At 40.5% G+C, this 24,028-nt stretch overlaps 1 protein-coding gene across 1 annotated transcript in view; it reads right to left on the bottom strand.

Annotated features, from left to right (window-relative positions):
- The window catches only part of LOC130599782 (gamma-aminobutyric acid receptor subunit rho-3-like), a 220,289-nt gene that overhangs the window by 56,652 nt on the left and 139,609 nt on the right, over positions 1 to 24,028 (bottom strand). The window lies entirely within an intron of this gene.

Below are 24,028 nucleotides of genomic sequence, written 5' to 3'. Positions count from 1 at the left end.
AATTCCTACCAGTATAAAACTGGTACAAGAATATATATTAATGTAAATACTTCTGCCAGAGCTAGAGAGAGGCAGGCAACTATATTAATACTGCTAAATATTTTTCCATATTAAACACTAGATCAGCAATGCTCTGATATGAAGCTTTATCTATAGGAGGAAAATGTAGGACTTAGACTGTAAAAGCAGTCATGAAGCTTAACACCGACTGGCAATTATTCACACTTTTGTTTCCACTTTGAAAATCCTTTTTGCCTTAAATTTTCTCTTGGGGGCATGTGCTTCCATGTGCTTTTGCAAGAAATTTCTTACTTTAATCTTCGGCCCAGAACACAACTAGTCAAATAAAGGCTGTAACTCTCAGCAACACCCCCAGGTAAAAAAAAAAAGGATTAGGAAAGGGTGTTATTATTGGCTTTGTCATCACTGAAAATAATGCATTTTCATTACACTGGAAGATCCTTCTTTTTCTAAAATCTTACACAAGCCAACAAGACAAAGGGCTAATTTCTACCATGATGCAGCTAGGATAATTAAAATTCAAATGGGAAGTACAGGTCAAGATGCAAAAATAGTCATACTAAAGTAAAAGCTTGTGACCCATCTCCAGTGTGGCTTACTCAGTACTGAAACTTTTTTTTTTTTTGTAATGTGAACACAAAGTAGTTGTTACCCATGTAAAAAAAATCCAGAGAAAAACAAGGAATCATTAAAAAAAAAGTAAAATAATTTTACTCTTTCTGGTGCAGAGGGAGACTTTAAAACACTCTAAAGGGGCCACTGACTTTCATTTCACAACAGATTAAGATTCTACTTTTTCCATTTTACAAAACCCACTGGATTGATTAGCAGACTGAAAGGAGAAAGAGAACAAATGGAAACACACCTCATCTAAATAGCTACATGCATATGCCTGGTACAATCAAATATGATAGGCCCAACCCAATTCCTATTTCGTTTCTTTAGTAGTGAACTTTAGAGATAAAAGAAAATGGCTCTCAACATTCATTGGATTAGAAGGCAGCAAGTGATTGTCTTCAGGTCCTCAAACCCTCTTGAATATGTAAAAAAACTTAATAAAAATTAGTATTTTTAATCTAGGAAAGTTTCTAAAGATATAGTCAAGGAGCAGCAGCAGATCAAGAAACTAAGAATGGATATAAAAAAAATATAATCTCCATTTCACAAAATCACAGTAGTCTTTAAACGATAGCACAGCCCTTCACGATCATTTGCAGCCACAGGAAATTAAAGAGATAAAGTGGAGCTGACAGGCAGGGCTAATGCCTGCAGCACGTTATTTTCTCAGCGTCATTGCCTATGGACCCATGAAGCATGTGGTCCATTCATCTATGTATCTGTCTATCAGACTGACAACCTAAAACTACTTCAGTGCTGCAGATCCCAAAAGCAGAGTTTTAAGAGCAGACTGTCAGTAAGGCTTGGTTACCAGGAGCAGCCCGGCAGCTTGGGCAGAGCATAGCACAGGCAGAACAGTGGAAATGAGCTGCCATTGGCCTCCTTGCCACTGTGGCTGGGCTGTCACTGCGTCATTGCTGCTGTGTTTTCTGGGCCAGCTTTAGCATCTCACAAAAGTGAGACTGTGCAGGAATTGTTGGCCATTCATTAGAATAATCTGAAAAGGGGAAACTGATTTCCCTTTTCCTGCAACATTCCCTTTCTGTCATTGTCAAAGAAAATATTTTGCCAGAGCCCAACTCATGCAGTTCCTTCCTTAACCATGTCCTAGATCAGTCTGGATGCAGGGGCTAGGCAGGGAGGGTATTGCGGCGGCCTTAACACCAGGGGTGGAGGAAGCCATGCTGCTGTCACTGCAGGGCAGGGCTTACATGTGTGTCCGCAACATAGAGATCAGTGGTGAACCCAACAGCAGTGAGGGGAAGGGGAAGGAGAAGAATGTCATCAAATGTACATGCTTCATGTGTTAAACTTAGCTTACAGCTGAAGGCAACACAGTCACAACATGACTGCCTAAATCTAGCATCTAGAGTAAAATTAATTAAATTTTTGCTTATGTCTCATGTTATACCTCCAGCAAGATTAAAAAGATTACCTTATAGAAAGGTACTTCTACTTTATTTAAAAAAAAAACAAAAAACAAAAAACAACCCAGAAACAGTTTTCATCAAAAAGGAGAAGCCTTTTCTGGAGACCAAACTGGGCTGATGGAATAGGCTGTACTCAGACGTATCTGATACAAAGGGCTTTCCACCATGAAACGAGTTGTTAAATAAATGCTTGTCAAAATAATAGCAGTTTTTCATAAGTTACTTAGCTCTAGGTTTTAATAAAAATAGTGTTGGTGTTCTACCAGGGATATCTGCTCAGCTGTGAAGGATGATAGAGAACAATGTCTCCCCAGAACTGAACTTCTCATGGTTATCCTGAAAAACGAGGAGTCTGTTTCATTTAGAATTTTCCTAAATTTAGGCTGGCCTGAAACCAAGACACAGCTTCCCCACCAACTCTGTGAGATTTCCTGCCAGTTAATAGCACAGCACCCAATGAGCATTGAGAAGTCTGGGACACAGTTTCCTGGAATCCTTCAGACCCCAGCATCATGCAAATACTCCAGATCAGCCCTTAAACTTTCACTGCAAGTTGTTGGGCCCAGTGAATTTAAGGAGGTGGATGTGTGGATGAAAACTTAGGGATGCTTATACATTCTCTCTGGGAATTGCACTGATTACAAATTGGTTAAAAGACCCATTCTATTTTTTAATCTGATGCCGTAATTATTTATGTTTCGTTAAGTGGAAACTTGGTGGTTTTATAGCTTTTAATTAGTCATACAAGTGAGTGTTACATTTCTTTGTAAGCCTATCTCATCTTCCGTGGTGCTGCAGGTATGAGTTCCTCTTCCTTTGTTGATGTTGAAACTCATTACTTGACACACTAGTTGAAACTAAGTACAGTTTTTCTGTATTCCAGGGAGGATCCACTGCATACTACAGGAGCTCCACCCTTCTGTGCTCACTTTCCAGAAATCAAAATGAAGTGGTTGTATTGTGTGACTGTTGTGAAATGAGAAAGCAACAAACCCTTTATCTGGGGGGAAGAATTTTCTGCTATCTCAGCATATTAAAGGTACAGAGAATGTGGTCTTGGCTTTTACCAGGGAACAAGAAAGAAACTTGTCATCCCAAGGTTGAAAACATGAGATGCAATAGGCAGGCAGGTATCTTCCTTATGAAGAGTCAGTACCGACCATACATGAAGAACATGCTATAAAGATCAGATACAGAACATTGACCCAGGATCTGAAATCTTAAATAAGTACACCCAGAAATTCAGCATCTGAATCAAGAAGATATAAATAAGAGTCTAAAAAGCTACACTGTCCTCTTGCCTTATTTTTGACTGCATTATTGTTTATTTATTGTTTTCTTTATCTGTGTTTACAAGGTGGTTGTTCAGACCTCAAGATGATACCAGTTATGCTGGAGAATCAGCAGACTCAACTGGGCAAGGAAAGAGAGTCTTCTGAAATGCAGTCACTTCAGGCATAGTTGACTGGGGAGTTGTGGTTGTGCAAAAATCACTGAAATACTGACTTATTTTTTAAAAAACTGATTCTCTGAACAACATTACTTACAGCAGGAGGGAGAAGATGACATCCTGAAAAACCAGTTGTAGATGGGTTGTGTGATTCTCCCCTGATACCTTCACATTTCACATGCCTGTAGCATGAGATCTTAATTTATCATCAACACTTTATAGACAGGGCATTGGCAGAGAGGTACTACTCTGGAGAACAGATTGGAGCACCTAGCTTCAGAGCCTCCCTCCCTCCACCAGTTTACAGATAGAGATTTAAAAATGCAATGGTGTAAACAGACATTCCCTCCCCTGCTCCAAAAGACCACTTAGAGTTGCTGCCACAAATGATGCCCTTTCTAGCCTCCAGCGCCAAGACTTTTCCCATGACTCCCAGCTGACATTTTGTCCTTGTCCTGTAGATCTTACTTTAGATGGCCCTAAACATTTTCTGCCTTTTTAGAAAAGCTAGCTTAAAAATAAACTGTTAGCACCTGAGATAAAACAGGGAAAAGGAGATGAGTCATGTGGAGTGGAATTTTGTTGATGGATATTTCCTGGATCTTCATGTGTTTCCCTGGGGGCTGGGGCTGCTCAAGGCCATTTGCTCCAGCAGCATCTTCTTCTCTCAAACCCTTGGAGGAGTCTTTGGGCTAATCTTATGACAAGACTTGATGAGATGAAGCTGCTGTTCATCTCTTGCTTGAATCTCAGCAGTTGTCTCTCCTAGTTATGCAGAAGACCATTACTATTTATACAAAAAAATGGCCATAATTGACCCAGCAAAGATAAGAATTTTTTGAATGTTTGGGTAAAACTCAGAGGAAGAGGATGACAGATGTACTCTGCACCTGGACAGCAGGCAGTCAGAAGAGCAAACACAACTAAATGGTGGGGCAAGGATCAACAGCTTAAATGTGAAGTACAAATACAATGGAGAAACTGATTACATGACTCCTGCAATAGTTAGACTGTGGTGGGCTAGGAGAGACAGAATTTGAGAGAGAGTGAAACACCATACACAAACAGTTGGAACTGGCAGCTAGTTTGCACAGATCACTTCTGAAAACATTCTAGTTCCCTAGTTTTGAAGAAATGTATTTCTCATTCCCTCTTTCTTCCATACATTACATCAAGCAGCACTGCCAGCTTCCGCGTGAGTGAGCATAGGGGGTCTATTGCTCATTCTTAGCCATATGTTCATCAGATACTTATTTGCATGAGTGACAAATTGTTCTGAGCGTTTGAAAAGCTACAGGAGGCATTGCCATTCTCTACTCCTACCTCATCTCTGCAGTCACAGCCTGTGCTGCAGTCAGCTCCCAGGCAGGCAGGGAGGAGGAGCAAGACTCACAGGCCAGGCAGATGTGAAATGTAGAGCAGCACCCTTAAACTGCAAAGGGAAATGCTGTGGAAGTGACCCCTCAGTGATTGCAGAAATGCCAGTCACTTTAGAGAGGAAGATGTTCCTTTCTGAGGAGGAAAAGCTAGTGAGGAAAAGGAATGGTCAAAGTCTGGCATCTCTGCTTCCGCCTGTGGGAAGTGAAGGCAAATGAGCTCTGAGTCCTTGGTGCTTGACAAGCCCTGGGGCAATGAGTTGGAACGCTGAAGGACAGGGAAGGTTGAAGAGCAAGCCTTGGTAGGATGGGCCAGGATGTAGTTGTGGTGGGAATCTCAGTTGGAGGCCAGAGGAGGTGGGGGTTGTGAGAGGGTCTGTAACATTGTGATTGGACTATTTACCTGGAGAGTTTCACAGTGGCCAGTGAGATTGAATGTTGTATGTATGTGCAGGTTAGAAAGTACCAAACAAGGGGATAAAAAGGGCTTGCTGATAATAAACAAGGATTTGAGCCTCTGCATCAGCTTGAGTCCGTGTTGTGAAATGCCACATCTGCCCCTCTCTGTTGGACCATCAAAGGATTTTTAAACCCCTCCAATTAAGACCTTGTATCCTCCTAGTACCGCTGTCCTTAACCTCAGTGAGAGAAATAAAGCTTAAAGGTAATGCTTAATTTTTTTCCATGTCTTACTTTTTTTTTAGAGTAAAAGCCCTAAATAAATGTAATTTTAATGTCCCTCTTTCTTACTGCCAAGTTTGAATGCCCACAAGACCTTAAAAGAAAGAAATCCTATGCCACAAGCAGAGGAGGTGAAGCAGGACTCCTCAGAGAGAAGCTGATGAAAGGGACAGCTGTAACATAAAGATTTGGAGGATATCACAGAAGAAGATGTTTGCTCTGAACATCTTAGTACAAGCTACATTCTTAGTACAAGCTCTGGTTTCAATAATAGTTCTTTCTTAAGGCATGCTTAACTCCTGAAACCAATCTTGGTAGTTCTTATTTAATCAGAGATTGGTCCTACCCACCAGCATCACTGTGAAAAGGAGGCAGAGAAAATTTGCTTTTCAGAGCAAAATTTCTAGTTCTCACAAGGAAAACCACAGGTTTTTGCTTTTCTTTGTTGCGGAGCGCAGATGAAGGCTCCAGTATCTTAAGGGAGTTGGGGTGTGGTGGGAAGTGGAATTTGTCCCTCTGACAGCCCAGCCATCCCAGCATCCATATGTTAGAGTATTGCTAGCTTTTCTTGAAACCCAGTAAAACAGTTATTTTCTAGCAACTTGTGATTTGCTAGATGTTGCAGGAGATTCAGCTTTCTAAAAAGATGTCAGTTGTACTAAGAGCTTGGTCTTTGCAGCACCTCAGGGGAAGGTAATCCATTTTGTGCTCTGAAACTGTCTCTTCATTTAATTTTTTTTTTTCATGTTCTCTCCATTATTTTCAACTGCTTTATCTTCTTCACTTCCTTTATCTTCTTTGCTTAACATCTTCCCATCTGTTTCTCTCACAAAACTGCATTAAAAGATCCTTACTTTTTACGTCCAGGTGTGGAGCTAAAATGATAATTCAGCTTTTACACTCCTTCCCCTCAGTTTAAACAGCTCAAACAAGTCAGGCAACAGATTCCTACAACCAAATATTGTAGACTTCTTTCTTGTTTTCTAATTGAGCCAGTTGAGAAACATTGCTTCTCATATTTTCCTGCATCCTTTAAAGCCCTAACTGTTCCACAAAGGATGTGGGTGTCTGGCTGCAAACCTGTGATATAGCAGAAGAACAGCCATTCCTAATGTTCAGGTCTTCAACCAAACCAGCACTTTGAGAAGACTTTAAAAAGTGTAATTGTTATTATTATCATCGTCATAATCATCTGGATACTCTTACCTAGTAGAATGTAGAAAAAAAAAGGAAGGTGAGCAGACTACCAAAATACAAGCTAATTAGCCTTAGCTTTTTCCAGTATCAACCTATGAGTGAAATATAGTCTGAAATAATTTGGCTTGGGAGGCCTGTAAAACATCATTGACTGTTTCATTAACTGCCTTGTCCTAGCGGACCACTGTTTGAACTATAGGGGTATGTTTGTCCTTTCAGAATGAAGTGTTCTGTAGCTGTATTTCTGCAGACAGCGGGAATGCAACACTAACGTCAAGTCAGTAGCTCAGACTACTTGGATGGAGCACAAGGAGAACAAGGCCCACACTGTCCAAATGTAGATCAGAGAGTGATCAGATTTTTTCAAAGCAGAGGAAGTAGGCTCTACTCTTGCAAGTTAAGGTTGAGAAAGTCCTTTGATTTAGAGTTAGAAAAGGAGCCATGGACAGCAAGGCTGTTTCCCTACCCTCTGTGGACCAGTCATAGTTTAAGCCCAACTGGTTGCTCACTCCCTTCCTTCTTCTTCCCCCTGCTCCTGGAGGGATGGGGAGGAGAATGGAAAGAATGTAAATCCCACGGGTTGAGATAAGAACCAATAACTAAGGTATAACACAAAGCATTACTGCTGCCACCAATAATAATAATGATAAGGGAAATAACATGGGAGGAGAATGCAATTGCTCACCACCCGCTGACCGATACCCAGCCTGACCTGAGCAGTGATCTGGGCCTTGCGGGTGACTCCCTCCAGTTTCTGTACTGGGCATGATGTGGGCCCCTTTGGCTAGTTTGGGTCAGGTGTCCTGTCTCTGCTTCCTCCCAGCTTCTCCTCCTCACTGGCAGAGCATGAGACTGAGAAAATCCTTGGTCAGAGTAAACATTACTTAGCAACAACTAAAAACGTTAGTGTTAGCAGCACTGTTCCCAGGCTAAAAGTCAAAACCACAGCACTGCATCATCTACTAAGCAGGAGAAAAAATGACTGCTACTGCTGAACCCATGACAGGAGCAATACATATTATAATCCCACAGAAATTAAAGGGCAACCAAAAACCAAAATACGCCAACAACCCCTCCAAGCCCCAGGTTTACTAGTTATTTTTATAGGCATGAGGCTGAACTTTTATCTTTGCTTGGGGAACTATGTGGTTTACAACAGCTGCATTAGTACTATACAGCTGTCAATCCCCTTTCCAGTCAGTCTCCTTTATTTTCCACTTCTGGAGACTGTATTTCAGCTCTAAACATCTTTTGATAGCACTGAGAAGTACCTGTTGAATAACAGGAGAAACCTTGCACAGACAGGCTAACTCAAGGAAAACAGAGACACCCTCACCAAGAGAGATAGCCATGAGAAGGTCTGTGCTGATGGCCTAGTCTGGTTCAGTACCTCTCACCTCAGACAGCAGCGTGTCCTTTCTTCTGAGAACGCATTGCAAGTCACTTGAAATTTCTGTTTGTAATCAGCAATATTCTGCCTGCTCCACACACATGGTAATTTTCATCCATGGCCACACCACAAATTCCTTGCCACTAGCTGTGCAGCTATCAGCTTCTTAGTGCTCTAAATAGCTCCCATGTGTCACATTTCGACAGCTCCCCTGCTCCAAGCTGACATTCCCACACCACAGAAATCTGAATAGTCCTGCACAGCTCCTCAGTTTAGGAAATCTAGAAATAACATGTTGGTTTATTGTTTATTTCTCAGAAAGTTTTGACTTGTGGATCTTCTGGAGACTGAAAGCAGGAAAAAAAATCCCATGCATGTACAATGCTCAAATTCAACAGTACATGACTGTTTATTTGTTCATATTTGTCACCATGAGGCTATGTCCCCAGGATAGTTGTTGTCTTGCATAAGAGAAGCCTAGATAATTTGGCTGTAGACTTAGAAAGGTGGCTCTAGTTTCAATTAAAAATACACTTGCATTCCCTTCTGCCTTCTTAACCACACAGCTTCCCTCTCACAGAAGCACAACTCTCTGTGCTCCTTTCCCTCTTGCCCAGACTTTCTTTACTCACCACTTCTACTGAACAGAACACACCCATGTGTTACTTTTTCCCAGCTCCCACACTCAAGCCCCATTTTTCTTCCAGGTGAAAGTGATACAAATTTAACCTCTGAAAAACCCCTCTAAAACATACTTGATTTCTCCTTGTTCAGGCAAAGACAGGGCAGGTTTCCCTTCCTTCCTTACCCGTTTGGATGCTGAAAGACACAGGTAGGACTGGGTTTGCCACCCTGAAGTCACAGCCCCTGGGCATGGCTACCTGAAGCTTGCAGACATGTGAAGTGTAGTTCAGATGTATGCCGACCTCTCCCCCATCTGGATGTCCCAGTTCTCCTAAGGCTGCATGGCAACACAAATGCACAGTGCTTTGTAGGGGAGATTAAGAAATGTTGTCTGCTCCAATTACTGTGCACTGCAAATAAGAATGTAAACGGGTTATTGGCACTTAATATCAGAGTGGGAGTTAACATCAATCTGTATTTTCCCATTCTAATATAATGTCACATCTTTTTCAATCTGTGTCCAAGAAACCATCAAAATGACAGTTCTGTGAACTGCCAGTACTGCTAAACAAGCAAACAAAAAAAGTGAGTGAAAGGCGAGACAGTCATGACCTTCTTGAAATTTCTTCATGTTTCATATCTCCTGGGCATACACTGGGAAAAAATTCTTTCCTTTAAATTAAAAAACAGAACAAACAAAACAATTATCTTACTTTTCCCAGTGTTTGCTTTGGAAGAACTGGCATAATTTGGAAAAGCGGGCTTAAAGCATTTGTTATTAAAAGAAAAAAAGGAAATATTCTTACATTGCTTTTGTCCTGGCAGTGATAGATCCAAGTTATTTTAACTGGATATATTTTTTGTCTTGGGTTTATTCAAGGCCCTTCAGTATCTTTGCAAGCTTCTAACAACAGAATGTGTTTTCTCCACCAATGATGCTGAGAAAAGCATCATAAAGAAACTCGTCAATACAACTGTGTCCTGGGTTCAGCAGTAGCAGTCATTTTTCTCCTTCTTGGTAGCTGGTGCGGTGCAGTGTTTTGACTTTCGGCTCAGTAACAGAACTAATAACAAGGATGTTTTGGTTTGGCCAAGGACTTTGTGAGCCTCATGCTCTGCCAGGGAGGAGGGGAAGCCAGGAGGAAGCAGAGACAGGACACCTGACCCAAACTGACCAAAGAGGTATTCCATACCACAGCACGTCATGCCCAGGATATAATGGAGAGTTAGCCAGAAGGGCTGGGACTGCAGGGTTGGAGGAAGTATCGGTGGGTGCTTGGTCGGGCCGGGAGGGGCAAGTTATCGGTCGGCTGGTGGTGAGGTGTTGTATTCTCTTCCCTTGCTATTTCCGTTATCATTGTTATTATTGGTGGTAGCAGTAGTGATTTGTGTTATACCTTAGTTACTAAACTGTTCTTATCTCAACCTATAGGAGTTGCATTCTTTTCGATTCTCCTCTCCATCCCTCTGGGAGTCGGTGGAGGGAAAGAAGGGGGGAAGTGAGTGAACGAGCCCTCTGCCTGGTTTTAAACCACGACAAACTGTTAAGTAGGTATTTGTTTATTCAGTGCTGGGCACGTGGGGGATCGCTCCTCCTAACATGTGCGCTCACTGTCCAGTTTGTCACAAATTTATGTTAGTAGATATACATGTTCATAAAATTTTTGAGAAGAGGAGGGGTCCTTCTTGGAACTCTGCCACTCCATCTTGAGCATGCGTACTGTCCTCTGGTGGTAGTCAACAGTAGTCATGAGGATGAAGGCCCAAAGTCTTCCTCTAGGTTGAACATTTTACCTTTTCTCTTGGAGTATGTGCCATACTTTCATGGCAGTTTCCCAAACCACCAAAGCGGTCCTGATTGGTATACATCTTTATCTTTAGCACACAAGCAGTCCCTATTGGCTTAGGCCTAGACAAACAGTAACAAAGTTGCTTAATTAACTAACTCACCTTACAATTTTATGCTAACTTCTTCTTTTTCTTAAAGCTTCTTTGTCTTAGTATATAGCTTCTTTGTCTTAGTGAATTTCTGTTATCACGAATAATTCTTGAAGGCTGTTATTGGAGAAGATGGAAAAAAATGAGACATATAAGACTCCAGTAAACAGTACTTATTAGTAGCTGTAACAAGCCACACAAGTGATATCATTGACAGTTTAGTATTTTGAGACCAGCAATTACAAACATTTTATGCTAGAATGTTTCTGTAAATTATAAATAAATTCCATTTGGATTTTTTGCGAATGAGAATGTTTTTCCTGGGGAAAGCATTAGTGGCACTGAAAGAGCTTTGTGTTGACTCCAGAGACCTGTTTTGCTGAAAGGAAAGATGCGGAGGTGACCAGCTGGCTCAGAGATGTTGAAAAAGCTTAGGAAATCCTGTTCTTAGGTTGCTGATTTTGGCATTAATTTGCTGGCTTGAAAAGTGATGGTGTGATCTGGAACCTTCCTTCAGTGGCCAGCTGTGACCACAGGCAGTTTCCAGTTTGCAAGATTTTGGCAGAATTTTTAAAACTGCTGATGTTTGAGAGTACTGATGGTGATACCTTAAGTCAAGTGCTGCAGACACTTGAGAGCATCATGTCTAACATGACAAAATGTAGACATAGCTATAAACCCAACATGTGTGCTTTACCTTGTTTTATTTTTCTGTTGTAAAGATGGTGTCAATCTGCATCATTCAGTGCATAATTATTATTTTTAATGTATGCATTTCTTTAGCTATCATTGTGTACCAGCTTTTTACTTGAGTATTACGTTTTATATTAGTTATTCTCTGTGTTTGATACAAACTTTTTGGAATAGTTATTTTCTGCTGGAACCTCCACCTCTTTGAGTCATTCAGTGATATTCAGCCTTGAAGCCATTACAATGGGAGATAATTTATGAAACACTAAACAAGAAGCCCTCTCTTCCCTCAAGAATTGACTAAGACAAAAACAAAAGGAGTTTGTTCATGGGTGATAATTTCATTGTCTCATTCAATTTTCTTCTGCAATCCTATTACAGCTGTCCAAAGAAATCATGCATTATACAATCCAAGTAATTAAAATATAATTCTAAAAGCTAATTGTCTATAAAAATCTAGAGTTGATCCTTTACTCCTTAGAAATATGGAGGTAATTTCATTCATATGCCAATTCATGAAGACCATCACTGGAATATTTAATACAGGTCCAAAGTACCAACTTCTCTATGTTATATGGTGTTGGAAGAATAAAAACACATTAAAATATTGCAGTGAGGGTATTCCAACACAGAGATGACTAACCCTAACCCTAACCCTTATAGGTCTCTATCTGAGAGAAGAATGCATGCAAGGTCCCATGGCTAAAAACTGATGAAAAACTCCTTGGTCTGGTGCAGGAGGAACAGACAAGCTGATCATCCTGACACCTTCAAGCTTTAAAATCTATTAAACTTGTACACCAGTTAGGAAAACAATAAGATATCTCAAAGCATTCCTTCCAAGACACAGGAAACTAGAATGAGAAAAGGAATACTTGTATGCATACTTGTATGCAACCACTTGTTGCATACAAGTAATCACTTACTTATTGCTTCATTGGTATCTTTTCTGCCACAATAGTTACCTGAAATTGCAGTAATAAGGGTTGTTCCAGAGGGTCTGATTGAAAACTAGAGCTGGTAACAGGCTGTTTGCCCATTGAGCCAGGCCTTTCAGCTACTGCAAAGACATCGAAAGAAAGTGAGAAGAAATGTTGCTTTGTTCATCAAGGAAAATGAGGATATTAAGGATACTGTCTGAAATGCTTTCTGAATGAATTTTAACTCATCTAAACAAAATGCATCAACTCAGCTTGGGAGTGGCTGAAGAAAGTGTTCAGGAAGGAATAAGGCACAATATCTTCAATTATACTTTTAAAATGTAATTTAATTTCATTCCATTTTTAATTTCTAAAATTATCTTTTCTTTTTTTCCACAGCTTTTCTGAAGGAGAAAGTAATTAGGAGACTGAATTTGGACTTCAGCCCACCACTTACCATGGCCTCTGCTCCCCCTATAGCCCCAAGTTGGTGGTACAACAGAAAGAGTCAAAATACAGTGGGAATTCAGCTGATATCAACGTTTCTCTGCTGGAGGTATCACATGGATATCTTGATGCAGATCAGCAGTATAGACATTCAACAGTGACATTTCTATATAGGCAGTGTTTAATAGACCAGAAAAAACCACACAGACATGAAGTTCCATATGCATGCAGAAATATATATAGAAATATATAAATAGCAGAAAGAACCACCCAACCAACCATGCTCATCTCATACAAAGAGAGAAAACAACATTGAATCCCAGGGGGTAGGGGTGGGGGGTGGTGGGGAGCAGCAAAAGCAGGTGCAGTAATTAATGTTCCACTGATTTAGTGAAATGCTGTTACACAGGTCAGATCACACAACCATAATGGCCTCTTAAGTGTAGTCACCCTGAACAGTACAGAAGTTAGATAACTGAAGGGTTGTTGAATTGATAAAGTGTTATGTATGGTTTAAAAAAAAACCCAAAACCACCAGGAACAAATAAGCCCACAACAAACAACCCCTCAACTTTTACTGTTGTCTTTTATTTTCACTGAAGTGCCCTGAGGCTAAAGGCAAGTCATGTTTTTATGCAAGAGAACAGCATGTCTCCTAGTAGCCTGAAGAGTTGAACAACAGCCTTGTCACAAAAATGACAAAAAAAGGTGCTCCTGGGTTTTGATCCAGATTTGTTCTGAGTAGGTGCAGGATTTTGATTCTGTGTCTTTAAACACTGGCAGTTTAGCAAAGATGTCAAGCTGCAGAATTTTCTGCTGGCTAGAAAAATATTGCTGATGATTTCCCTGGTGAAACTGAGCAGAAATTCTTATCTCATGCAAACACTAAGTACCTTTTTTTCTCTGTATTATATGATAAGGAATCAGGTGCATTCTTCACTTTTCATTGTATGCCAAACTACAATATGACATTGGGAAACACTGATTCTTTATTTCAACTGCTGATTTTTAAGAGCTCCCCCCAATATATATCTTGGTTATTGGATTTAATATTGAACTGTAAAACTACCTAGAATTCAATTACTACATGCTCAATACAGATTAATTAATCTGCAGATTCAGCTACACAAAATCCCTGAACTCATCCCTCAAGCAAGGCTGTGGATAAATGAATAAAACTGGCACATTCATCCTGGACTTTGCAGATTGGACCACAAAAACATATGAAATGGAGCCCAGGATGAATGAACATGTTCTACAACCACTGTCCCTTACAGCTCAAAGCCATGGTCTTTAAAAGCAGTGCATCCATCAGATGGTAACTGCTTCAAACAAGAAGCAGAGAGGGACATGTGTCAGATTTCAGCAACACAGGGTTTCTAATTCAAGATATTTATAGTAGGCAGAAAACCAGAGTGGAGTCTTTAGAGAGTATTTACAACAGTCACCTTTCTGTGTCAATCTTCTCCTCCCCATCCCCCCAGGAGTAAAAATTAAGGAAATAGGAAACTATACACAGCTTTGTATGGTTTAAGGCATGGACTTCTGAAGTGATTCTGCATTGAGGACCTTCAAGCAGAACGATACTGTAATTGCAAATAGATGATACTGAGAAGAGAGGCAGAAGAAATAAATGCGTGTTCAAAAATAGCTCAAAATGAACCTCATCAGAGACGGGGACTTGATCTCCATAAGCACGCTCTGACCTCTTGGCAGATGGCACCCACACCAAACACTGTCTTGCTGCCTAAATCACAGATCCTCCATCTGATGTTTAATGATGACAACAAATTACTGTATAATGCAAGTTTGGGATCTCTGCAGCATCCACCACAATTTTAACATCCTATGTATCATTTTTGTAGGGCTTATCTAATGATACTGATTTTTATGCATTATCCTGATGTTTTGCAGTCCTAGGAACCTTGGTCTAGTTCCTTGACCTACACTTACATTTACAAGATCCAGGAGATCTATAGCTCACCTGATGTCAGGTTTTTATTAATACAGTCCGTCTCTGGGAAAGCATTAAAATCATTAGGCATGAAATGCATTTTCAGTTGTCTGGGGGCTTGTGTTGTACCCCAGAGCTTAGGATGACTCTCACATGCAGGAGATACAAGTGAATTCAACTGAAAGGATGTAATGTGTGCAGGGTTACAGGTGAGTTCACTGAGCTCTAAGTACAATTAGAAAATTGGGAAAGAGAAGTTCACCCTGCTGTTTTTCTGAGTAAACAGAAAAGATACTTTGTTTTTGCTGAAGAGCCAAATCCCTTCCTCATAGTCTGCATTTTTCAGCAAGTGAAGCTGACTTTTTTAAAAGAATGTTCTTGTAGAGCATTAGGAATTGCTAACATTTATCATGTTCCTTGGCAGAATAGTTAGATACTTCATTAAAAAAAACCAAAACCATATATACTGATGGTGTCTCTTAAATAAATACTTTTAAATAAATAACTGGGACTGTTGAACAAATGAAAAATGAAAACACAACAAAAGATAAGCCAAATATTATTAGTTCTGCAAGAAAACTGTGTCCAAATTTAGCTTGAGCAATTTTTTTGTTGTTGAAAGAGAGAGGCTAAAATTATCTCCAGATAAACCTAGGCTCCTGTACCCTTGCCATTTAGAAAGTCTTGCAGTGACATGCAGGCAAAGACTAGAGCTGAGAAGTATTTGCTACAGAAAAAAAAGAAGGAGTTTTTTATCATGCTCATCTGGCAGCCTAAATGCAATGAGATGAGGCAGAAGTTCCCAGGTACTATTTACAGGAAGAATCATCTCTTGCAATAGACTTTCATTTCCCTTTGCTCTGTCATGATTAGGAATATCAAATTTCTTGGAAAAACAGAGGTGTGGGAGGTTTCACTTCCTCTTCTTAGAAAATATGAGTAGGAATTTAAATACCTGTCAGCAACAAGTATTTGCTTGCTCAACCTATAATTTATTTACGGTTTTAAAAGCACAGAATATATTGTTCAGAATCTGTTTAGTTTATAGGAAGTATATTCAGGTCTGTTAAATACATACGAATTCTTTACCTTTGCACTATGATAAATCTGTTATCAGAAGTGGTGCTCCAATACACCCTGAAGAAACCGAAACTGGTTTTTACCAGTAAAACAGGGAAAAAATGAGAAATGCTGCAAATGGAAAGGAACAGTATAGCTGAGCAGCGCAGGGAAAACGAGGTTGTAGATACTGAGGCATGTTGTGTTCCTGAAAACTGGCTGGGAAAATTAATGTAACAACACATTTGTTATAAAGGACTTAATACTGCACATGGTATAAAGGAGCCACAGTAAATCTGGTTCACCAAAAAACTCCACAAAGTAGTAATTGTTTAAAGCTGACATTTTATACACTGATGATGCTGGCTATATATTAGTTTTGTTTGTTTGGGTTTTTACCTTGATTTCTGCCTTAGATACGTGAGTGTACACATGCTCAGATTCTGTTTACTGCATACAACTGGCTGACAAAGCAACACACTCTCCCTTATAAGAAATGTTGTTGTTAAAGCATGGTCTCAGATCGTGCTGGAACAAGATGTTTCTTCTTTTTTTCATTTCAAATTGTTTTGCGAACACAAAATTCAAAGGACGTTTCCTTTTGGAAATATTTCTGAAACGAAATATGTTGCCTGTGTTCTGAGAGGGGTTCAGTGACCCCACCAACATTAATTCCAGCTCACAAATGCCTGGGATCCCAAGTAGTTGGCTCTGGGTGTATCTAAGGCTGCTAAAGAGCTTAACCTCCCAGCAAAATGGGAAGCCCTCCCTGTCTCAGCTGGCTGCTCCCGAGAAAGGGCTGTAGGAGCACAAAGTCCCAGGCTGAAGGCAATACACAAGGCTTTCAGGCAAGCTTGGATCACATGGGAGTTTATCAAAACCTGCACGTTTCATGGCTCAGCAAGAAATCTGGGAACAAAATCACATTTTAAATGGAATTTTTGCTTCCGACTGGATCTCCCCTCTGCTTCCCCACATGCCCACGCATCCACTTCTGATCTGTATGTCTGGCCGTGAAACACCACCCTCTGAAGCACACTGAATCCCATCCACCTGCCATCTTCCAGCCCATAGTTTAGCCCAAAAGTGGCATTTTTCTTAAGCACACCTCCTAGAGAGTTACCATGGCAACCCAGGGACCCACTGTCTGATGCCTATCCCTCAACAGCTCCTCTTCTGTTAGCATACAGCTAAATCACTGAAGAACTAATTAGCATAGCAGGAAGATACATTTTATGGTCTTTATTTATCTAAGGTGAATAAAGAGCTCGAATCATACCTGCACAAACTAACCATATTCAGAGCTGCTATTCTCATATTGATCACAAATACTTTTTTTTTTTTTTGTACCAGCCTTTTTACATTTAATGTATTGAGAAGGAGCTCTAGGAGCACTCACATTTCTTATCACACAGATCACCAAGCAGTGTTATCTGTGCAACAATAATGCCTCCAATGGCTTACCAATACACTCACTCCTTTACCTCAAGAGAGAATCTGAAGTTGCCAGGATGGAGGAACATCTCTGAATATTTTGAGTTGCCTCCTATTTTTAAAAGGCATAATATGGGCTGGTGGAAGGGGACTCACCTCAGAAGTGTTAAAGGATCTGAAGCCTAGCTTTATTAGTAGGCTTTTTGGGGCTGATAGGCAATTTGTTTCCTCCTTCATGCCCAGCTTCACTCACCTGTCTACCTTTCCTTCAGGAATATATCCTAGCGGATATCCTGTGGTTTTCAACCTGGAGTCTCACTGAGACGGCAGGTGCCTTCTCATGAGAAGGAGGGAAGTCAGTTTCTTTTCAAGAATATGTAACACAATACAGTTTATTTTCCTGCGTTGCCCTACAGCTTGGAAATACTTTCTTACAGCAGTGTCAGACAGCCATTACACAGAAACACAAGAGGTTGCATTAATCTGGCAGTCAGCTTTTAATGTGGGATACACCCTGCCATACTATGTGCAGGTGGCATCGAGTGTTTTCCTGCAGCTCAGCCATGCTTCACAGTCTGTTCTGTAACACTCTGTTTTTAGACTGCCTTTCAGTGAACCAAAAAGATACTGCTGCATTGAATATTTCCCTTTCCTTGGGTCTAACTCAGCTTTTCATTTATCCTTGCTCTCTGTCTGCTTTTCAGGGAATGAATGTGTAAAGGGGAAGTGGAGACTTCCTTCTGCTTCTTACATTATCTGCTCTCTGCCCGTCCACTGACAGCCCAAAGGGCCAGGGGTCCAGCTACCCCCTGTATCTTGGACTCAGTTTCTTATGCCTTCTTAGTCCCTGCACTGAACTACTTGATAGATAGCAAGCAGAGAGAAAACATACTGTGAGAAGAGGGACAAAAGAAATGATTCTTCAAATTAAATGGCGAAACTCATTCAGTTTCTCATTTCTGTATCTTTTGCCCAGCTCTCCTCTATAATGTAACAGGCCAAATTTAGAACCTCCAGATTTCTATCAATTCCATTCAGTGCAGTGATGTGAAACTCGTGATGTGAATGAATCAGGCTGAGTTTCTGAGCAATCACATGGATTTTCAGCATGGTGGGGAAAGTGTGCAACTGCACCCACCCCATCACCGTGTGACGTGCCACAGAGGGGACATGCAAGGGGGTGGTGGAGGGATGAGGTGCTGGGGATTGCTCCAGCTATGGTGAGGGCATGCTGAAGGAGGTGGTGATTCTAACACTGGGAGTGTTTGAGAGTCTCTGTGCTTGGACTGAGTCATAGCTCCTGCCACAGGGAGGGTTGCACTCTTCAGCATACTCACTGCATGACCCTTATGTACAATGACAGCAGATGCACAATATAATTAAGTTTTTAAAGAAAAAAATCACTGGAGAAAAATTTGAGAGAATTTTGAAGTGAGTTCTGTGTGTTACATCCTTAAACCTGTAAAGTTTACACCTTAAATCAACCTCCAAGCCAAATGGCTTTGTCACAGCATTTTTATTTGAAAAAGCCATATTCACTTAAAGTTATATAAAAACCTTCTTTGTTCTTTACAATCTTTGGTAAAGTAACCACAAATTATTTTAGAGCACAGTGTTTTGTCTTTGAAATGCTCATGAAACTAGACAGATAATCTCAGACACATTTTTCCATGAACAAAAGCACTGAATGAGTATCCCATGCCCTCAGAGCTAGCTATTGACAACTATGACAACATTAAGTTAGCAAGAATTGAAGTGAGAGCACCAGCTCATCTTGCACCTATTACCAAATGGTCATCACACTCTGATGAACAGAAATCCCATCTCACAACTTGGAAGGTGTGACATTCAACTCACCACAAGAAGTACCTTGTATTAACTATTATTCCATTAGGTGATTTAACAATTACAGGCTCATTTTTAACATACATTGTTTTTAACCGTATTTCTTCAGGTATGCATGGGAACCCAATACAAAAATGGATCATAGATACGCAAGAAATGTTCTGTATAACGATAGATAAGGAAGATCAGAGTCTCAGCACTGGTGAGTCTTGCTCAGTGATGTATTTATCACTGGAAACAAATGAGAACTGGAGAACAAAAAGGCCAATTAATAACTACTGTACTAAATACAGAACTGTATTCAGTTAAAAAAAAACAGCCAAGTAATTACTAGAAGACAGGTCTACCACAGGCTGGTTTCAGAGGTGGTGAGGCCAGAACTCTTTGTTATGGGGCTATGGCATTGCCATAGCTGCATCAGATCACTGGAATGAGCTGGTTGGTACACATCGAGGAAAAGGTACATTTATGCTGAGCTCAGAAGAGTCTTTGGGGTATTATTATGTGAAAGAAAAAATGATAGAGTGAGGAGGTGAGCACATGAATTCCCTCCAATAGAACTGGAGGTTCACTTGTGTTTGTCATCAGAGCAGCAGGGTCCTGGGAAGAAGGGCTGGGCTGGGCTGGAAGAAGGCACTGGCCACCGAAACTCTTAATCTTTGTGGCACAAGCTTCACCACTCATGTTTGAGAAGTTTCTGATGTAGGGAAAGAATCTCCAGGTTAACTAGGAGACAGGAATGAGGGAGCTGAGGTAAGGACTCTGAAGCTACCAGGGATGAATGAGCTAAGAAAGATATTTGGGACTTATCTTTGGTTTGCCTCACTGGGTGGGCAAAAGCACTGTCCAGCTAATGAAAAGAGCCTTGCTCCTGATTCCCACAACCCGGTCTTCCTCCCTCTTGGCTCTCCTTTCACTGCTCACCAGGACTAAAAAGAGTAGCTACAGGAAACCAGATTGCATGAGGCTAAGAGCAGGTCAGGAAGGAGAAAATACTGGAAACAGTAGAGAAAGGGGAAGATCCACAGTGCAGATCCCTGGATCTGCATTTGCATAGGATTTGTTTTCCAATTAGTAACAAAGCCTATTAAGAAACGCTGGTAAGAGGGTTTTTCACTTAAGTGAGACTTTACTAAATTAGTAGCCATCAGTTCTGACTGATGGTGAATCTGTCAAATTCCATGGATTATACTAGTGTAGTGCCCTCCTCCTGCAAAAAAGAAAGCATGGTAATATGGTGAGTCACAATCAGAAAAAGTGTGCTTTAAGAGTAGCATCTACCCATTTTCCCCATCAAAACACCTTGTTGTGTTTTTCAGTATTTACAGTAGTAGTAGTAGTAGTAGTTTTATGGACTTCAGTTTGCTCTACCAGCAAAGGCATATTAATCTAGAGGGGAGCATTGACAACAAGCTCTCAAAGGACACTGAGAAGGTAGATGGTACCTTTTCATCAAAAGAACAAAGAAGTTGCAGATAATGAAAGCATTTAAAACTAAGGAAATCTCTCTTACCCTAAAAAAAACTCCTCAGACTCAACAGTAGAGAATGTTGCTGAGAAGACAAACTGGATGCTGACACAGATAAAGCATCTGGACATCTTTAATTCATTAAAGTAGCTTAAAATTGATTTAACCCCACATTTCAAAGACTAAATCAATCTCTGTTTAGCCAGGGCAAATGACCTCACATATGCCTTGTGTGTCACTCCTGTACTTCAGCTGAAGCTTTTAGAGTTGGCCTCTTGCAGGGGCATGACTGTGGACCAGCAGGAATACCAGCTAACTACTGCTAATTGGCACTTCATTTCTCAACAGCGCTGTCAGGGCTGGCTCATGTAACAGTTCAGTATGGAAGATGCCCAAGAATTGTTAATGAATGGCCTTTGCAATAGGCCTGAGCATCAGAGACTGAACCTGGATCAGTGGCATCTCTCCATAAAAAAAGATGACTTTGCAGACACAACCACTCAGCTTTCCAAGGCAGCAGGCTCCCATCCCTTACACACAACTACGCACACACATACTTCAACAATAGCTATTTAGCTGGTGCAAGGACAGTGAAACCTGTATTACATTTTCTTTCGGAATTTCTGTCTCAAAAAAACATTCTCTGGAATGTTCTGAAGAAGAGGTAGACAATAGTCTGCTGTAACATTTATCTACTGGTTAGGTAAGAAAATTTCACACTAAAGGTGATGCAGGATGTTGTTAGTGATCCATATCCTACCTCCATCAGGGGAGAGAACAAAGAACTAGAACTTAAGGAGATCACATGTTGAACAGGCTCAGCATCTTCATAATTTATACAAGAGATTGCTTCCTACAGTGACCATCTGCCCAAGCTTCAAAACACTAAATTATGTACCAGGAATCGTAGCAACACATCACAGAAGTTGCTTTTGATCTTTGCAACAGTCTTAAGAAATGTCCTTCATAGAATTGAGTTCAGTGACATCTGAACCCTTGCTGTAGGTAAGTGATCTTCGTAGGACATAAACATCAACAGCAGGCTGTTGTGGAACAGAAAAACCAGCTTGAGCGTATGTACAGTTTCAGTCTGCAAAGCAGGAAAATTCCCACTCCCTGTCCTGTCCAACAAATTTGTTATTACTGTAATTAGAAACGAAAGGGTTTGAATATGTTTGATATTAAAAAAAAATTCTTCATTATGAGGGTGGTGAGACACTGGCACCGGTTGCCCAGAGAAGCTGTGGCTGCCCCTCCCCTGGCAGTGTTCAAGGCCAGGTTGGACAGGTCTTGGAGCAACCTGCTCTAGTGGAAGATGTCCCTGCCCATGGAAGATGGATTGGAACTGGATGAGCTTTAAGGTCCCTCCCAGTCCAAACCATGTCTTTCAGTGGCCAGCTAAATCAACTGGTCATTTGATGCTTAACAGGATGGTCCATTGCTTGTTGGTCTTTTCCTCTCAATGGCTTACTTGAAGAATGATGCTCTCAAGTATTGCATCACTATGGCGTAATCAAATTAGCATGAAGTACACATCCCCGTATTTTTGTTTCTGCACATGCTTGCACAAATGCAGTATGAAAGGTAGCACTAGAGGGAGCTCCTGCAGTATCTCCCACCTCGAAGTCCCCAGTCTGAAATCAGACCCAGATCTCAAGATTTGCTTCTAAAATTGTGAGGTTTTGGATTGTGGGTTGGTTTATTACAAATTTATTAACTTCCATGCACATTCGAATAACATTTTCAAACTTTCTTTTGCTGCTATGAACTCTAGAATTACCAGCATCCTTCCTGCTCCTACCAACAGCTCCTGTTACTGCATGGTTACAGTAATTGAGACTTGGTCCATTACCAAAACGTTTATGAAAAAACTAACCCAAACACTATGGATATCTTAGTTTTCAAAATCAAAAACAAACAAAAAAAAAGACATCTACAAGAAAGATGCTTTTATGTTGTCTGCGTTTTGCTGGCAATTACTAGAGAAAGTGGCAGAAGCAGCTTCTTTATTTTTAGACAGACAAGACATCCACAATGATGATTTATAAAACTTCTCTAGTGAAGACAAAGGGTATGCTCTCTATTTACTGCCTTAAGAACTGATTTGTTTTCAAAAGGCAAAGGTTAGTAATTTCAAAATAAAGAAAGCAAGTCATGCTTCTGTAGAAACACCATGGTTATTCTTTTTGGAAGCAAATCCATCTCAAATATCATCTGTAGAGGACCTAACTGCATAAAACATTATGTTACTGTATTTCATTCACAGAACTGCTCAGGACCCCAAGCTGTGGAAGAAGTCCACCATTGGAACAGTTGCCACACAGAACAGAAACACGGCTTTATTCCTCTTATCGCTAACAGCTAAAGTAGAGAAGGCAAACCTACTTTACGTATATGCTAAGTACACTACATAAATTTACTGTACTGTTCTTTAAAATGTAATAAAAGGAGTACTCTGCTATCTTATAAAATTCAAGGCTAACATACACAAAAGTAAAAATACTGCCCAGTGCAGTGCTACGAGCAGCAAGGTTTGAATAGTTCTAGACTACTGCTTTCCCCCTCCCCAAATAGGTATACCACAAAACCATAAAATATTCTTTCATTTTTGCTGGTCTGAAAATGCTTGCCCAAAGTGTCATGTCATGAGGAAAAAATAATGTTTTGCTCCCTTCTCCAACTAGGCCACTTAGTCCTTATGTCATCAGAAAACACAAGCATCTACATCAACTATTACTTTCACTCTATACTTAACAACCAACCAACTTGACTTCTTTCACTCCCCCTTGTTCACAGTAGATATGTTCTCAAAAATTTACTGTATTTCCATCCTTTGTTGCACTGACCTCCTCAGTTTTCTGCAACATTCCAGTGTTCTAAGACCTCCACTCTTCTCAGCACACTCTGCCTCCAAAACCTTCTCTCCCCAAGTTTTCTCCTTCCCTAAACTCACTTCACTGGATCACTTTCAAAGCTTCAATACTTTCCTCTTCTTCAGTAATTTCCTACCTTCTCTTTAAAAAAAAACCCAAACTAACAACCAGCCACCCTATCCATCTTCTCACTATTTTCCTCTCATAATTTTTCCCTTGCCCAAGTATCCTCGCTGTTACTGCCAGCTGAGTTCCACATAATTGTCATTTCTCTTCCCTCACAAATCTCTCCATGTCCTCCAATAGCTTTAGTTTTCCCATCTCCATCTGTTTCTGTGGTTTATATCCCTTTCCCTGCGTCCTTTCAGCCTGCCTGCATTGTGAATTAGGGTATCAGAATGTTGTGGTAATGTTCTTTTTTTCATTTAGTGTGGGGAATTCTTTTTGTTGACATAAGCAAAATTTATGAAGACTGTGATGAACGCACATTTTATTGATAGCAGGGTAATGAAGCCTCCTGTACCCATATCACCTGATTTATAATTCTTCCCAGCATTCTGCAATTCCCAATAGAGCCCCTCAGCATCTGCGACCCTTGGCAAGAACAGCCATT

The sequence above is a fragment of the Pezoporus wallicus genome, unplaced genomic scaffold, assembly GCF_028554395.1.
Source record: "Pezoporus wallicus isolate ANWC-B61680 ecotype Strahan unplaced genomic scaffold, APGP_CSIRO_Pwel_v1 contig_229, whole genome shotgun sequence".
Lineage (NCBI taxonomy): Eukaryota > Metazoa > Chordata > Aves > Psittaciformes > Psittacidae > Pezoporus > Pezoporus wallicus.
This window is presented reverse-complemented; position numbering and strand designations above follow the sequence as displayed.